This window comes from Beta vulgaris, chromosome 5, assembly GCF_026745355.1.
Source record: "Beta vulgaris subsp. vulgaris cultivar EL10 chromosome 5, EL10.2, whole genome shotgun sequence".
Lineage (NCBI taxonomy): Eukaryota > Viridiplantae > Streptophyta > Magnoliopsida > Caryophyllales > Amaranthaceae > Beta > Beta vulgaris.
Genome location: NC_079206.1, coordinates 47,829,261 through 47,841,429, shown reverse-complemented (window position 1 = coordinate 47,841,429; position 12,169 = coordinate 47,829,261).

The window sequence follows — 12,169 nt, the reverse complement described above, 5'->3', positions numbered from 1 at the left end:
AAGAGAAATAAGGAAGAAAACGAAAGAAAAATTACCTGGTTAACAATGTCTGAGAAGCTTGAACGCGCCGGAAAATTCGAAGTTCTTGAGAGGGAGAGAGAGGGAGAAGTTGAAGAAGCGAAGTAATGATGGGATGGGTTTTGAAATGAAGGAAGCATGGGAAGTTGGTGAAAGTAGTGGGTATTTCAAGGAGGATTAATTGACGGTTCTCCCAAGGGCAGTTTTTGGGCGACACGCGTCAATCAGGGGCAATTGTTGGACCCACGTTTGACACCTTGGCGCTACATTGCAAACAATTCAAAGTGGAGAGAGAATTAAAGTTGGGCCGCCAAAATAAGGTGGACCAGTTCAAATACATCAGTGGTGCAGTTAAGCAGTTGAGATACAAGGGGGATTGTGGGTGACGTGGCGCTAAGATGGTGGAAGCAGCTCACAAATCAGTAGAAAAGATTCTCGCATATATATGTAATCTTGTGTAAACCTAGGAGGCTGGCTGCTGATATATTTCTTATCTCTCTCTAGTTTCTTCTTTAATATTCCCTCTCTCACTCACTACCATAATTCCTCTTGTAACGAGAAAACAAAGTTCATTACTTTGCTTGATCTTTGTACGGCATCGACGTCATATTAGTGGATTGGTGATCAAGAGCATCACCCGCGGTTTTTCCCTTTTGGGTTTTCCACGTCAACGATTTCTTGCGTCTTTTACTTCTTTATTTAATTTGCGTTATTTATTTCTTTCATAATGTTGGTTATTATTCGTATATTGATCTAGTTATTGGCACCTTAACCTTTTGCGTATTTAATACAAAATCGGCATAAACAAGTACACGAGGAGTGCCAGCTCCTGGTCGGAGCCCCGACTCCTTAGTGCAGCGCCAACTCCTCCTCTGCACTGTCTTATTTACGCGTCTCTTCGGTTGGTTTATGACGGTTATTTGCCATATAATACTTGTTGTTCTTGTGTTTCAAAGGATTCTAATTTATCATCCTATACATGTTTATGAAAGCAACAAGAGAAAACTCTCTCTCTTGAAAAGCACAAGTTCATTGTTCATCACATCAAATTCTTTCACACACTTATTCTCATTTAACGATTATCATAGTGAGCGTGATCATCGTTGTTTCTTCTTTGTATCACGAGAGTGAATTCTGTGTAACCCGTGCTCAAAGTAAGGGTCGAAATATTGCTTTTGGGAAAACTTATCACGCCTAGAAGATTGTTCAATGTTGTTTCTATTAGTCAAATTTGTGATCCTTGTAACATTTTGTAGCATTTCTAACAATCCAAAAGCAATTTTTATCGAATATGACCATGGTTCCTGAGATGACAGCGAATTTTCACAAACTAGACAAGTTTGAAGGCGTGGGTTTTCGTAGATGGCAAAACAAGATGCACTTCCTTCTTACTTCTCTAAGTTTGGCATATGCTCTAAGTACTCCCAAACCCGATGAAGTGGAAATGAAACTGTTGAAGCAACTAGGAAAAGAAACAAATGGGAGAACGACGATTACATATCTCGTGGTCACATCCTTAATGGTATGTCTGACACTTTGTTTGATGTTTATCAAATTGTTGAATCCGTTAAGATTCTTTGGGATGATTTAGAAAGTAAGTATATGGCCGCGGATGCTTCTAGCAAGAAATTTCTTGTTAGTAATTTCAATAACTTTAAAATGGTTGATTCAGGGCCTATTATGGAACAATTTCATGAAATTCAAAGAATCTTAAGGAGTTTTAAACAACATAACATAGTGATGGATGAGACATTTGTAGTTTCCTCTATAATGGACAAATTGGCACCTAGTTGTACGATGTAAGGAATTCTCTTAAGCATAAGAAAGATGATATGAATGTTGAACAATTGGGTACTCATATTCGAATTGAAAAGGGTATTTGAGTCCAAGATGGACAAAAGGATGTCAATCATAATTCTTCCACCATTAACATGGTGGAGGATGGTAAATCAAAGGAGTCTTCTAATCCTAAGAAGATGGCTAACAATTTCACCAAAGGCAACAATAATGCGAACAAGCCTAAGTTTGGTGGAGGTGCTCAATGAGGTTGTTGGGAATGTGGAAAATCCGGTCACTTCTAGAAGGATTGCACCATTTGGAAGAAGAAAATGAACAAAAATAATGGTGAAAATGGCGAGTCTAGCCCAACCCATGCCAAATAAGGTATGAGTACACAAGTTTCACTTAATTCAAATCTGAATTTTGTGTATATGAATCCTGAAATCTTTTGTGTACAAGATGATTGTTCATGGTAGATCGATTCGGGAGCATTGAGATATGTATGCAAGGAGCGATCTCTATTCAAGACCTTCAGGGAGGTTGACAATAGAGAAGTTCTTTACATGGGAAATGATTCTACAACTAAGGTTCTAAGCATAGGACAAGTAGAATTAGTTTTTAGTTCCGGAAAGCCTCTTATTTTAAGAGATGTGTTGTATGCTCAGGAACTTAGGAGAAATTTAGTCTCTGGTGCTATCTTGAATCAATTAGGTTTTAAAATGGTGTTTGGAGCTGATAAATTTATATTGTCTAAGGATGGTACATTGGTAGGACTTGGTTATCTTTGGAATAACATGTCTAAACTTAGTATTTCTAATGCTTTAAAAGATAACAATTCTTCTCTATGGCATAATAGACTTGGTCATGTTAACTATAAAAAGTTGTATTTCATGTCTAAGCATGATTTGATTCCCTCTTTTGATCCAAGTATAGAGAAGTGTAGAACTTGCCTGTTAACAAAGATAACTAGAAAATCTTTTCCAAACAATGTGGAAAAGGATACTTCATTGCTTGATTTGGTGCATAGTGATTTATGTGATTTTCATAGGACCCCTTTCTTAGGGAACAAGAAATACATGATAACTTTTATTGATGATTATTTTTAGTTTTGTTATGTATAGTTTTTGTTTACTAAGGATGAAGCCCTTCATAAGTTTAAGATCTATAAAAATGAAGTTGAATTACAACTAAATGACAAAGTTAAACGGTTTAGAACTGATAAAGGTGGTGAATCCTATGATCCAAGTTATTTTCAATCTACGAGAATAATACTTGAAATAACTGCAGCTTATACACCTCAACAAGATGGTATAACGGTAAGAAAGAATAGAACTTTGCAAGAAATGGTAAATTCTATGTTATCCTATTCGGACTGAAGTGATGGTGTTTGGGGAGAAGTTATTTTAACAGCTTGTCATATTTTAAACCGAGTTCCAATGAAAAAGAACGAGGTTACCCCATATGAACTTTGGTATAAAAGAAAACCAAACTTGGGTTATCTCAAAGAATAAGGTTACCCCATATATGTGTAACAAAAAGGTGTGTGGGGGCTTGAACTTCAAGGAAATAATTGTATGAAATAAGGCTGCTGTTGCAAAGCATTTCTGGGCCTTAGCGCAAAAGAAGGATCAATTCTGGATCAAAGGGCTTCATGCTTACTATATCAAGCAAGTTGGTGTACGGACTGTCAATACTCCTAGAAGATTATCTTGGGCTATGAAGAAATTTTTGACCCAAGACATGCTTTAGTTGATCATCTTACTCGTAGTCAATTTGTGCATAATGATAAATTTTCTATTAATAAGTTCTATGGGTTCATGAGGGGTGATAATCCTAAGGTGGAATAGAGAAGGATCACTTGTAATAATAGAAGCAAAACCTAAAGCTATCTTCATTACTTGGATGCTGCTTCAAGGAAGGCTAAGTACTAAATATAGGCTCTTCTAGTAGGGGATTGTGAGTGTTCAAACATGCCCTATGTGTAATGATGCAGATAAACTAAAGAGCATCTTTTCTTAAATTGCAGCTACAGTTAGCAAATATGGAGAACTTGCCTATAGCTTATTGGTGCCCCTCAAGTCACTAATCTTACTATAATCATTCTTATATCAGCAAAATATAGTAGAGGAGAAAAAAGGAACCATCAGTTGCTTAATATGGTTTTTGTGGAAAGTATATATCACATCTGGATACAGAGAAACAAGCAGATATTTGAAGCTCAGATGCTTAAACCTCAGCAGGTAGTTTGGCAGATTGTTTTCACTGTTGCATGCAGAAGTAAACAGGATGTAAATCAACTTATACTTCAGTTGTTGTTTATTGTGATTATTGGATGAGGTGTTTGTTTGTTGTTCCCTGGGTATGTCCAGGTGTTGATAGGGGCTTGTAATGAGGGCCTCTCTTCCAAACCCTTCCTAGAAGGTGGGAGAAGTTTGGTTTTCTTGGCTTGCTCCTTATAAGTTATACCTTCTTTTAGGTTATTACTAAAAACTTTGAATTGCAAAAAAAAGTTTGTGGATGTAGGACAATTGTAAAAGTGTCGGAACCCAAATGTAAAAAGTTGGGTGCGAGTTGAGTGCAAAGTTATAGGGTATGATCATCATCGCAAATCCTATAGGTTCTATATTATAGAATAAAATGACGTTTGGTCAATAAACACAATTTTTTTTTAATCAGTAAGCATAGTTATATTTCACCAAAACCACTTACAACCAAGAGCAAGAAGGCACGGCCAAAGAGACCTCAACCTTCAAACACTCAACACAACATAGGAAATTCCTATCCAGACCCAACTATACATTAATTATTCTGTAGCCACATTTGATGTTGAATAGTCAACCTCTTTGGCCTAAGTGCTAGTATCCTCATTTATATGCAGTTCTTTATTTACTTTACAGTATAGTCTATATTCATGACTTTCTATTCAAATATATTAGTATTTCGAGCTCCCCATATATAGTATATTAAAGCTATTACACTTGTGTTAAACAAACTTTTCTTAAAGCTATATAATCTTCTACTGATTCTGCAGATGTTATGCAGGTTTAGTGTATTATTCCCCATCTTTATCCGCGAGTATATCTGCTGCCAACACCTCTGACTGAATGCACATTTGAAGAACAAGTGGTCATGATCTTCAATCTGGTCTCCACATAGTTGACACTGTAAATCCAGTTGCTGCATATATCTTCCCAGTCTATCTTTTATCTTGAGCTTTCTTTGCATAGATAGCCAAGCTATAAACTGGTGCTTCTTCACAGCCATTTTCTCCCAAAGAAAATGATCCCATGGACATTTGGGCCTATCTTCCATGAGTATTTTATAGATCTTGGAGATTTTGTACACACATTGTCCCCACAGAGCAGGTGGGATAGCAACCTTCATTTTCTCTTTGACACTGCAGATTTGTTTCCAACACCAACTCCCAGATGCAGAAGGTTGGTATGCACTCTAATCATGATTATTAATATATACACTTTTCACCCATTTTACCCATAAGTTCTCTTGCTGGCTCAAAACTCCCCATACATGTTTCCCAATGGCTGCCACATTCCATAGTTCAGTATTCATCAGGTCTAGACCTCCTTCCTTCTTTTTGTAGCAAAGTTTCTCCCAAGCTACAGCTCCTGGACTACCACAAATTCTCCCATACCAAAGAAATCTTATGAACATAGCATTGATGTATTTTAATACTCTACTAGGTAGCACCATTATCTATGCCTAGTAGGCATGTATACTTATTAGTACAACATTTACTAATGTTAATCTGGCTGTAAAAAACGAGTGCCTTGAGCTGCATGTTCTAATTCTGCTACACATCTTCTCCACCATGTAGTCACATTGTGCTATGGTAATTTTCTTTGTACATATAGGAATCGCCAGGTACATGAAAGGGAATTTGCCTCTATTAAATCCTGTTAGTGCAAGAACCTCTTGGATTTCCTCTTCCCCCATTCTATAACAATAAACATCAGTCTTCTGAGCAGTAGCTTGTAGCTCTGTGCATTGGGAAAATGCATTAAAACCCTTCATCAACATCTTAAAAGTCTTCAAATCTCCTCTGCAGCATAGAATCAGGTCATCAGCAAAACTAAGTTGAGTGAGCTTCAACCCTCTACACCTTGGGTGAAACCTTAAATCTTTATGGCAGCTTACTACCTTCAAAATCCTTGATAGGTATTCTACACAAAGAACAAAAAGCAAGGGGGAGATGGGATCCCCTTGCCTTAATCCTCTGCTGGATTTAAAGAATCCATAATGTGTCCCATTTATCATCAATGAGAATGTTGGGGTTGCCAATCATGTCATTATCAGTTTCCTTAAACCTTCTGGGAATTTTAGTGCTTGCATCATTTCGTCAATAAACTCCCACTCTACAGTGTCATATGCTTTCTTAATATCCAATTTTATCAAACACCTTGGAGCCACCCTTTTCCTCCCATATTGTTTCACTAGCTCTTGGCAGATCATAATGTTGTGTGCTATGTAACTGCTGTGTACAAAAGCACTTTGGTTTTCATCAATGATTTCAGGTAGCACTTTTTTCAGTCTCTCACAAAGTACTTTAGATATTCCTTTGTAGATGACATTACAACACGATATAGGTCTAAAGTCCATTACACTCTTTGGATTACTGCCTTTAGGGACTAAAGTCACAACATTAGAGTTTATTTCTTTCAGTATTTTTCCTGTATTCAAGAAATCCAGTATAGCTTCACATACTTCATTCCCTACAGTTTCCCCACTCTGCTTGTAGAATTTGCTTCCAAATCCATTCGGCCCTGGTGCTTTGTTGTCGTTTATTGCAAAGATAGCAGTCTTCACCACAGCTGCAGTGAATGGTTTACTCAGTTCTTCTACCATATCTATATTAATTATAGGCCCCTTCTGCACAATTGCTTCAATTACATGCTTCCTATCAGCCATCTTACTTCCCAGCAGTTGTTCATAAAAATCTAAGAAAGCCTTTTTTTACTGCCTCTAGTTCATCTACCCAGTCTCCATGTGCATTCATTATTGGGTACATCCTATTCGGCATGTACTTCTTTAGTGCTCTATGAAACAATGCAGTGTTTTGGTCCCCATCTTTAAACCAGGCTACTTTTGCTTTCTAATGAAACATAAAGGTATAAGTTGTTTGCACCTCTTTGCATCTCACACTAGCTTCCATTTCTTCCTGAATTAATCTACCATTACTAGGGTCTCTATGTAATGCACTCTGGCATTCATCAAATTTCTTTCTTGCTGCTTGCACCTGCACCCCTAGCTCATGGAATCCTGTCTTATTTAATTCTCTCATAGCCTTCTTCACACTCTTCAGTTTTTGCACTACCATGTACATTTTAGTACCAGACACGTCAATATTCCAAGCTTGATCCACTAGCTCATCATAATTTTGAGCTTTACCCCACATATTAAAAAACCTAAAAGGTTTCTTCCCCATGTTATTGTCTAGATACACAGTTATAACCCCAGGACAGTGATCAAAGTCCCCCTCATTCATGTAACAAGCCTCTGCATTCTCAAACATCTTCCCTCATTTTTCATTCACCAGGACTCTGTCAATCTTGTAATATACCCTGCTGTCACCCTCCTGTTTATTGTTCCAAGTAAAAAAGTTCCCTGTCTGTTTCATGTCATGTACCTCACATTGTTCAATGCATATTCTAAAAGGATTTATTTCATGTGCTCTAACTGCACTCCCCACCCTTTCATCTACATTTGGCAAACAATTAAATCCCCCATCATTACCCAGGGATAACTCATCATGTTTCCTATCTCAATTAAATCTTGCCACAACTGTTCACTTTCTCCAGCAGTGTTAAAAGCATACACAATAGTGCATGCAAATATCTGGTTCTTATTACTAGGTTGCACAATGCAATGCATTAATTGAGTTATACATACCTTTATTTGCACTTGGAATGCCATATGTCTCCAAGCCAAAACAATTCTACCTCCAGGATGACATCCAATATTGGAGGAAAAACACCATCCATCAAACATATTATGGAAAAAGTGACCAATTTATGCACTTTTACCCTTGTTTCAAGGAGTCCAACCAGGCCAAACTTCTGGGTTCTGATGAACTGCTTTATGTACTATTGTTTTAGAGCCTGGTTAGCACCACTCACACTCCAGGAGAGAATCTTACCCATACTGGCCATGAGGACTTCCATCCCCACCAGTATGATTGCCTTTTGCCACATAGACTACCTCTCCATTCTTACCCCTTCACTCATCTCCTGAAGCCCTACAAATGTTTTGCTTGTAACCACCTCTGTTGGCTTCTAATTACTCTTCCTAGCACTTCTTATTACCACCATGAATCCCTCCTTATCTTCCCCTGGTATCTTGCTACTAGGCTCTTCTGTGTCAACCCTCCTTTCTAAAGTTCTAGGGATTTCTTGAGGTTTAGGTACCCATTTCATCTGTACCTTTTTCCTGCATTCTACATTTGTGTGCCCCATTCTATTACATATGCCACATTTTTCAGGTTTCCACTCATACTTGATCTCAATCTGAGTTTTATCTCCCTTTTCATTCACAACGTATATCCTCTTAGGGAACTCCTGTGATATGCCTACTTTAATCAAAGCCCTAACAAATTATAGTTTCTCCCTATTTTTAGTGGCTTGATCCACCTTGATGAAAGCCCCCACAGGGTTTACAATCTTCCTCAACGCTTTTTCACCCCAGTATTTGATCTCCAGACCCCATAATTGCACCCATATTGGAACAAATTTTACCTCCTCTTTCCCTAGTACCATGTCAGGCACCCAAGGTTTCGTGAATACAGGTTTCTTATCAAAGAGCAATGGAGGACCATTTAGCACCTATCCCTGTTATCCATAGCATTGGATCTAACCATAAAAACTCCATGGGAGATTAATGCGACCTTATCCACCCTTTGATTTCCCCAAACTCTCCTAATAAATCCTTCCATAACATTTATAGGAGGGTTAGCCCCAAATAGGCATACAAGAGCAGAATTCCAATAGTCAATTTCTTCTTGTATATCATCAATTTCAATTTTCGCACAATTCATCACATCATTCAAATGATTCTTGTCTACATGCATTTCTTCATTCAATTGCTCATAATTAATCAAATTTATCATATGCAATATGGGAGGAACAGAGTACTTACCTCCGGAACTCTGTGTTACTTCATCATTCTTGCTCTGAATTACCCCCATCTAATCTGAAAAGTTCCTTCGCACCATCGATTGTTGACATAACTCCATTAATGAGGCTTCCGGTGAAAGAATTTCTTCCTCAATGAATCTCGCAATCTCTGGGTCTTCCTTATTCTCCCCATTTTCCATTTCTCTTATTTCATCTATGTTCTTCTTGTTTTCCTTCGTATTCTTGACATTTTTCTTACTTTTCTACTGATGCAAAATCAGTTTCGTCGCGAATTGAGCTCGAGTACCCACTACCATGGCTGTCAATCATATGGGTTTCCCGCATTCTTGAGAGAGTTTCAAGAGCTCAATTTCTCCAACTTACCGATGCAAATTTCCTGTGTACTAAAAGCTCTCGTCAATAAACACTATTGTGGAGTCAAGAGATGCAATTTTTGATGAAAATAGATATTTATAAATTCTTAGACCAAAGGATATTACTTCTAATACCAATATTGATCAAGGAATTGAAATTGATCAAACCCACATTGATCAAGAATTTGATGAACAAACTCTTGATGAGAATGTTGCATCAACATCATCTCAACCTAGGAGAAGTAAAAGGGCGAGAAAAGAGAAATCTTTCTTCCCGAATTTTCATGTCTATTTGGTTGAAGGATCAAGGAGGTCCATAGTGACTAAGTTTCCATATATATTTAATGTGGAAAAGGATCCTTTAACGTTTAATGAGGCTATGAGGTCTCAAGATGTCGCTTTTTAGAAAGAGGCAATTGTTGATGAGATGGATTCCATCATGGAAATAACACTTGGATTCTAGGTGATTTACATCCTAAGTGTAAACCAATTGGGTGTAAATGGATTTTCAAAAAGAAAATGAAAGTGGATGGGACTATTGATAAGTTCAAAGCTCGTCTTGTGGCTCAAGGTTTTTCACAAAAACGTGTGTTGATTATTTCGATACATATGCACTCGTTGCTAGAATCTCTACCATAAGGTTATTAATAGCTCTTGCGGCTATTCATAAGCTTGTGATCCATCAAATGGATGTCAAGAAGGCGTTCTTGAATGGAGAACTAGAGGAAGAGGTTTACATGCGACAATCGGAAGGGTTTGTCGTGAAAGGTCAAGAGCATAAAGTGTGCATGTTAATTAGATCTTTGTATGTGATAAAACAAGCACCAAAGCAATGACATCAAAAGTTTGATGAGGTTGTGTTATCTAATGGTTTCAAGTTGAATAATTCAGATAATTGTGTGTATAGAAAACTTTGATGACAACGGCAATGGTGTCATGATTTGTCTATATGTAGATGACATGTTGATTTTAGGAACGAATTTGTCACAAGTTGAATGGAAAATATCCTTTCTATCTTCAAAATTCTCCATGAAAGATTTGGGAGAGGCGGATGTTATGTTAGGCATAAGAATTATGAGAGATAGTGGAAAAAATTGACCTTGTCACAATCACACTACATTGAGAAAGTGCTGAAGAAGTTTAATGTTAGTAATTATTCTCTTGTTTCAACTCCTATGGACCCAAATGAAAAAAATTTTGCCAAATGATGGTAATGTCGTGTCTCAACTTAAGTATGCGAGGGTTATAGGTTGTTTGATGTATGCTATGATGAGTACTAGGTTAGATATCACATTTGCGGTAGGAAGAAGCCGAGTGGTTATAGGTTGTTTCAATGACATTGGAGTTTATCGCTTTCTTATCGGCAAACAAAGAAGCCGAGTGGTTAAGAAATCTCATGGTTGAGATACCTTTGTTGCCAAAATCGATTTCACCTATGCTATACATTGTGATAGTGATGCAGCATTGGCAAGGGCTTATAGTCAAGTTTAGAATGGTAAATCAAGACACATTGGTGTGAGACATAGCTATGTCCAAGGATTAATCAAAGATAGTGCTATTACAGTTGACTATGTAAGGACTACGTATAGTCTAGCGGATTGCTTCACTACGGCTTTAGCTAGAGATACGGTAAAGAGGATGGCAATAGATTTAGGATTAGTGCCTATTGAAAATCACGAGCACAGAAATCTTAACTTACCACCTAATAAGACATTGGGTCTTGAGTCCAATAAGATTAATTTCCTTATTTGATGATTGAAAGAACTAATGTAATCATCCAAGGTAAAGTTCTTTAAATCTGTTATGATTTAAGAGGTTATATAATCCTAATAGGTCTCTTAACATTATGCTTTATGACAGGAGCATGTTTGTTCTAAGAGATCTACCTATGTAAGTGCGAGTTTTGGCCGCTTCAAGGAGCTAGCAGTCATATAACTTTGATGTACTTATGAATGATACGGACACATGGTTATTTTAGTGTCAAGTATATAATGAGAAAAAGTATTTATTCTTGTGTGTATAATATCTTCAAATGTTCGTTATGTATTGCTAATGGTCCAAACGTTTAACGACACCATTTGGATATGAATTCTTGGAATGTGTATTTTCAAGTCTTTGTACACATTCATTTATGCATGAGGTTTTTTATGTAGTGATGATGTGTGTGCTCGTAATACAATTGGATACTCTAAATGGGGGAGGATTGTTGGAGATTTAGAATATTAGATGTATTTGTTTCATGTCACGTGGTTTTGAGTCGCAATGGTTATGGTGGCGTGACTCGAATCAACATGAGCTATAGAACTTATTAATGTATTTATTACATTGATGAAGGAGCGTTCGCTCAGTTTACAGCGCCCGCTCCCGCATGAAGCGCTAGCTCCTCCTCTGCGCTGTCTTATTTTCGCGTCTATACTGTTGGTTTGTGACGGTTGTTTGTCATATAATACCGGATGTTCCTATATTTCAAAGGACTCTAATTGATTATCCTATACATTTTTATGAAAGAAAAAAGAGAAAACTTTATCTCTCTCGAAAAGAACAAGTTCACTGTTCATCGCATCAAATTCTTTCACACACTTACTCTCATTTAACGATTATCATAGTGAGCGTGATCATCGTTGTTTCTTCTTTGTATCTCGAGAGTGAACTCTTGTAACCCGTGCTTAAAGTAAGGGGTCGCAATATTGCTTTTCGGAAAGTGTATCGCGCCTGGAAGATTATTCATTGTTGTTTCTAGTAGTCAAATTCGTGATCCTTGTAACATCTTTGTAGCATTTCTAACACGTTTAAAGAAAATATCTAGCATTTAGCCCAACCAATGGGAAACACGTTAATAGTATAGAATAAAAAAAAGACATAAATATTACA